The sequence below is a fragment of the Elgaria multicarinata genome, chromosome 3 (genome assembly GCF_023053635.1).
Source record: "Elgaria multicarinata webbii isolate HBS135686 ecotype San Diego chromosome 3, rElgMul1.1.pri, whole genome shotgun sequence".
NCBI classification, from domain to species: domain Eukaryota; kingdom Metazoa; phylum Chordata; class Lepidosauria; order Squamata; family Anguidae; genus Elgaria; species Elgaria multicarinata.
Window position 1 is genome coordinate 150,385,831 of NC_086173.1, and position 6,972 is coordinate 150,392,802.

The window sequence follows — 6,972 nt, forward strand, 5'->3', positions numbered from 1 at the left end:
GAGCCCACTGCCTCCCCAGGCAATTGGTTCCATTGTCATACTGCTCTAACAGTCAGGATGTTTTTCCTGATGTCCAGCCGGAATCTGGCTTCCTGTCACTTGAGCCCATCGTACCGTGTCCTGCACTCTGGGAGGATCGAGAAGAGATCCTGGCCCTCCTCTGTGTGACAACCTTTGAAGTCCTTGAAGAGTGCTATCATGTCTCCCCTCAGTCTTCTCTTCTCCAGGCTAAACATGCCCAGTTCTTTCAGTCTCTCCTCACAGAACTTTGTTTCCAGGCCCCTGATCATTCTAGGGTGACCATATGAAAAGGAGGATGGGGCTCCTGTATCAGGAGCAGGCAAAAAATCAATTTAAAACAACAACAACAGAAGTAACCACCAACATTAGTAACAAAGAAAAGTATTTATGTTTCTGCTAGTCCTCCAGTGTCAAGACATAAAGCACACATTCCCATAAAAAGAACAGAGAGAAAAAGGGGAACCCAGATTCAATGAATATGCATGAAATTTAATCAGACTTATTTTCTGACCTATGCGGCAGGGCCTTGCTATTTACTGCTTTACTCTGTACAGCACCATGTACATTGATGGTGCTATATAAATAAATAAATAAATAATTATTATTAATAATAATAATAATAATAATAATAATAATAATAATAATATAGCTATCACTATTAGTTTCAGTCTCTGCTTCAATGGCAGTGGGGCCCCCTAGAGGCAGAAATGCATCTTGCTCTTGCATTTGAGAGAAGAGGCTGATGCTAGGGAAAGTGGAAGGCAAAAGGAAGAGGGGCCAACCAAGAGCAAGATGGATGGATGATATTCTGGAGGTGACAGACTTGACCTTGGGGGAGCTATGGGTGGCGACAGCCGACAGAAAGCTCTGGCGTGGGCTGGTCCATGAAGTCACGAAGAGTCGGAAACGACTGAACGAATAAACAACAAGTCTTGTCTTAAACGTTTTATTCACCATGCTAAAATAAAACATCCCGTAATCCGTTTCCCCCCCCCTTTCCCCTCCCCAATTTTTCCAATTTTTTGGGAAAAAACCAAAAGAGGCTTCAGAGAAACCCAGGAAAAACCTGGTTTCCCCCCAAAGTTTTCTTGTTTTTCTGGGCCTTCACATCTCTAACACCACCTTAAAAACCATAGCAACAGCAGACAAAAAACATATCATCAAAGGCTCTGACTAAAAAAAATGTGCAGTGGAATAGCAGTCTGACTCTGTTGGATCTTTGGCCCCACTGGCCAAGGAGAAACTTCTCTTGGGTGGCTATTCCACAGTCTAGGTGCCACAGCTAAAAAGGCCCTCTCTTGTCCCCGTTAGTCATGTTTCGTTTGGCTAAGGGACATTAGAAACAGAGTACACATTTCACTCTTCATAAAGGAGAAGGAAAACCCTGAGATATGCTGCTCCCAGGCTGTTTGGGGCTTAAAAGTTAAAAGACAGCACCTAAAATTGATCCCAGAAACAAAGTGGATAGCAGTGACAGGGAAACCTGGAAAGCCCCCTTGAAGCCCCTCATTCTAATGTTAATAAAAACAGCTGCCTGGGTGCTTGTTATGTTTACGGAAAATTTAAAAAATATGCAATTGATAGAGGATGGGAGGAGTGACTCTTGTATTACATGTGGAGGGGCTTCGAAGGTTATAAAAGTATGCTAATGTGGATGATGGGTAGAGAATTTTCGCCATTGGTTTGTAAGGGGTGAGACTTCCTCTTTTGCACATAGTAAATAAAGAATCTCTGTGTCTGGACTGGTTGTGAAGTCGTTCCTTCCCTAATAGGTTAGGGGAATTTCCCTAACAGCAGCTGGGGGGCGGGGCAGGGAGAATGGCCCTATATGTTTTGTTCAGTATTCTATTATTATATGATTACTATTATTATTATTATCATCATCATCTTTATTTGTATTCTCCCTTTTGCCCAATGTTGGGCCTCAAGACGGCTTTACAAAACTATAACATATATAGTTAAACGCTATAACAAGAAATATACAAAAGTTAAAATATAATTAAATAGGTTTCAATATTAAAACATTTTAAATCTCAAAGCACAGGCAGGCCCATAAGGGAGAATACAGTTTTCCAGATAACGTGGATGAGAGCCGTACAGGGCTTTATAGGTCATAAACAATACTTTGAATTGCGCCCGGAAACCAACGAAAAGCCCCCAAAGGCTGCCTTAGCTTTAAAATCAGACGAGAACAAACCATTGCACAGTAATAAAGAAATAATAATAATAATAATAATAATAATAATAATAATATGTTTATTTCTTACCCGCCTCTCCCATTGGATCGAAGCGGGGAACAACATTAGAACAGGAATCAATACATCTTAAAAATTCATGATTTAACATTGATCTGGATAGGCCTGCCAGAAAAGGCTAGTCTTTAAAGCTGCCTTAAAATCACGCAGAGAGTTAATTTTACGAATCTCCTCCGGCAGGCCATTCCACAATCTGGGGGCGACAGAAGAAAAGGTCCTCTGGGAAACTGATGTCAGCCTAGTTTTAGCTGACTGAAGTAAGTTCACCCCAGAGGACCTGAGTGTGCGGGGCGGACTATATGGGAGAAGGCGATCCCGTAGGTAACCTGGACCCAAACCATTTAGGGCTTTAAAGGTAATGACCTGCACTTTGTACTTTGACCGGAAACTAATTGGCAGCCAGTGGAGTGATTTTAATGTTGGGGTAATATGCTCACCCCTAGATGTTCCGGTGACCAACCTGGCTGCCATATTTTGAACTAGTTGAAGTTTCCGAACTAGGTACAATGGTAGCCCTATGTAGAGCGCATTGCAGAAGTCAAGCCTTGAGGTTACCAGCGCATGCACTACTGTCTTTAGGTCTTCTGACTCTAAGAAGGGGCGCAGCTGGCGTATCAGCCGAAGCTGATAGTAGGCACTCCTGGCCATTGCATCCATCTGGGCTGCCACTTGGAGCGACGGATCCAGGAGCACCCCCAAACTGCGAACACAGTCTTTCAGGGGGAGTGTAGCCCCATCCAGAACTGGTTGACACACCTCCAAACGTAGGTCAGAGCCCTTGACAGCAAGCACCTCTGTTTTGTCTGGATTCAGCTTCAGTTTGTTTTTCCTCATCCAGCCCATTACTGCCTCCAAGCATTCATTCAGAGGAGACACACTACCCTTAGCTGACGCTGTTATTGAAGGCATGTTGTTGTTTATTCGTTCAGTCGTTTCCGACTCTTCGTGACTTCATGGACCAGCCCACGCCAGAGCTTTCTGTCGGCTGTCGCCACCCCTAGCTCCCCCAAGGTCAAGTCTGTCACCTCCAGAATATCATCCATCCATCTTGCCCTTGGTCGGCCCCTCTTCCTTTTGCCTTCCACTTTCCCTAGCATCAGCCTCTTCTCCAGGGTATCCTGTCTTCTCATTATGTGGCCAAAGTACTTCAGTTTTGCCTTTAATACCATTCCCTCAAGTGAGCAGTCTGGCTTTATTTCCTGGAGTATGGACTGGTTTGATCTTCTTGCAGTCCAAGGCACTCTCAGAATTTTCCTCCAACACCACAGTTCAAAAGCATCTATCTTCCTTCGCTCAGCTTTCCTTATGGTCCAGCTCTCACAGCCATAGGTTACTACGGGGAATACCATTGCTTTAACTATGCGGACCTTTGTTGTCAGTGTGGTGTCTCTGCTCTTAACTATTTTATCAAGATTTGTCATTGCTCTCCTCCCAAGAAGTAAACGTCTTCTGATTTCCTGGCTGCAGTCAGCGTCTTCAGTAATCTTTGCGCCCAGAAATACAAAGTCTGTCACTGCCTCCACGTTTTCTCCCTCTATTTGCCAGTTATCAATCAAGCTAGTTGCCATAATCTTGGTTTTTTTGAGGTTTAACTGCAACCCAGCTTTTGCACTTTCTTCTTTCACCTTGGTCATAAGGCTCCTCAGCTCCTCCTCGCTTTCAGCCATCAAAGTGGTGTCATCTGCATATCTGAGATTGTTAATGTTTCTTCCTGCAATTTTAACTCCAGCCTTGGATTCGTCAAGCCCAGCACGTCGCATGATGTGTTCTGCATACAAGTTGAATAGATAAGGTGAGAGTATACAACCCTGCCGTACTCCTTTCCCAATCTTAAACCAGTCCGTTGTTCCGTGGTCTGTTCTTACCGTTGCTACTTGTTCGTTATACAGATTCCTCAGGAGGCAGACCAGATGACTTGGTATCCCCATACCACCAAGAACTTGCCACAGTCTGTTATGATCCACACAGTCAAAGGCTTTAGAGTAGTCAATAAAACAGAAATAGATGTTTTTCTGGAACTCCCTGGCTTTCTCCATTATCCAGCGGATATTGGCAATTTGGTCTCTAGTTCCTCTGCCTTTTCTAAACCCAGCTTGTACGTCTGGCAATTCTCGCTCCATGAATTGCTGGAGTCTACCTTGCAGGATCTTGAGCATTACCTTGCTGGCATGTGAAATAAGTGCCACTGTCCGATAGTTTGAACATTCTTTAGTGTTTCCCTTTTTTGGTATGGGGATATAAGTTGATTTTTTCCAGTCCGTTGGCCATTCTTGTGTTTTCCAAATTTGCTGGCATATGGCATGCATCACCTTGACAGCATCATCTTGCAATATTTTAAACAGTTCAGCTGGGATACCATCGTCTCCTGCTGCCTTGTTATTGGCAATGCTTCTTAAGGCCCATTCAACCTCACTCTTCAGGATGTCTGGCTCTAACTCACTGACCACACCGTCTGAGCTATCCCCGATATTATTATCATAGAGAAATATATTTGGGTGTCTTCAGCATACTGATAGCACCCCGCCCCATGCCTCCGGATGATCTCTCCCAGCGGTTTCATGTAGATGTTAAGCAGCATTGGGGATAGGATGGCACCTTGTGGTACGCCATACAACAGCTCCTTTTTTGAGGAGCAATTATCCCCAAGCATCACCATCTGGAATCTACCTGAGAGGTAGGACCGGAACCACTGGAGCACAGTGCCCCGATTTCCAAACTCCTCAGGCGATCCAGAAAGATACCATGGTCGATGGTATCGAAAGCCGCCGAAAGGTCCAAAAGTACCAGCAGGGACACACTCCCCCTGTCAATACTCATGCAGAGATCGTCCACTAAGGCGACCATAGCTGTCTCAACTCCGTATCCTGCCCTAAAGCCAGTTTGAAATGGGTCTAGAAAATCTGTATCATCCAAGACTGCTTGGAGTTGGAAGGCAACTGCCCTCTCAATCACCTTGCCCAAAAATGGAAGATTTGATACTGGTCTATAATTATTAAGGTCCAGGGGATCCAGGGAGGGCTTTTTTAGAAGCGGCCGTACCACTGCTTCTTATAAACTTGGTGGAAAACTCCCCTCCCTGAGAGATGCATTAATAGTATGTTGCAGTTGTAGTCTAACTGCATCTCCTCCCTGGGCGACCAGCCAAGAAGGACAGGGATCGAGAGGACAAGTTGTCTTCCTTACTCGTCCAAGCAGCTTGTCCACATCATCAGTACTCACCATCTGGAACTGATCCAGTGTAATCCTACTCATGGAGTTGTTGGACACTTCAGCTTCAGCTTCTGTTATAACGACGGTATCTAAATTGGCTCTTATCCAAGAGATTTTATCTGTGAAATGATCATTAAATGCATCACAGTGAACTACCGAAGGCTCTAAAACTGGGTTCAGGGGAGGAGGTGCCTGAGTTAGACCCCTCACCACCCTAAACAGTTCTGTTGGATGTGAATTCGCAGACACAATGCAGTCAGAGAAGAAAGCTTTCTTCGCTGCACGTATTGCCACCCCATAGGAACGAAGATGTTCTCTATGATGTGCCTTGTCGGATATGAGATGAGTTTTCCTCCATCGGCGCTCCAGTCGTCAACCTTCCTGCTTCAGCTTCCTGAGATCTTCTGTGTACCAAGGTGCCCGATTGGAAGCAGGTCGAAGAGGACGTTTGGGGGCAATCGTGTTGATAGCCCTAGTTAGGTCTTGATTCCATCTATTGACCAGGGCTTACCCAGGACCGTCGACAATACCAGCCATAGCACCCTCTAAGGCTTTCTGGAATCCAAGAAGATCCATCAGCCTTCGAGGGCGGACCATCTTAATAGGTCCGCCACCCCTGCAGGGGCGGATGGTAGCCATGATATTAACCCTGACCAGAAAATGGTCTGTCCATGACAACGCAGAGGTATTTACCACCTCCGCCCACAGATCTGTCTGTTCGGAACTGAAAACAGCATCGAGGGTGCGACCTGCTGAATGTGTCGGTCCAGAGACCAATTGGGATAGGCCCATGTTTGTCATGGATGCCATGAACTCCCGAGCTGCACCTGACAAACCACTCCCGAAAGGGATGTTGAAGTCGCCCAGGACCAAAAGCCTGGGCGACTCCAACACCAGTTCTGTGAGCTCGGCCAGGGAGTCTGATAGGCAGCGGGCTGGCCGGTACACTAACAGAATCCCCAGTCTATCCCTGGTCTTTAGACTAAGGTACACAAACTCGATGTGATTCAATTCCCGGACAGGAAGTCTGGTCAGGTTGAGATTATCCTTATAGACCACAGCTACTCAGCCCCCGCTCACTTTTCCTCACCTGCTCGATAACACAGTACCCAGCTGGGAGGGCCTGGGCCCATGTTGGGCCACTGTCATCTCCCAGCCAGGTCTCTGTGAAACATGCCAGGTCGGCCCCCTCATCTGTGAGGAGATCATAAATTATATTTGTCTTGTTTTTAACTGACCTGGCATTGCAAAAGAGCAAGGAGAGGGTCCGTGGTTGGCTTGGTTCGTTCTCCAAGTTCCCCAGGGTGGCAGGGCGACCGGAAGGAAAGATGGGTGTTAAATATCTATCTCTCCTTCCCCTGTAATGGCACTTTGCCCTGCCATCACCATATCTCCCTCTGCCCTGCACAACTTGAATTGTCGCCTCCTTTCCATTATACATTATACGTCTACAATAACTTCACAATAGCAAATTAACAACAATACG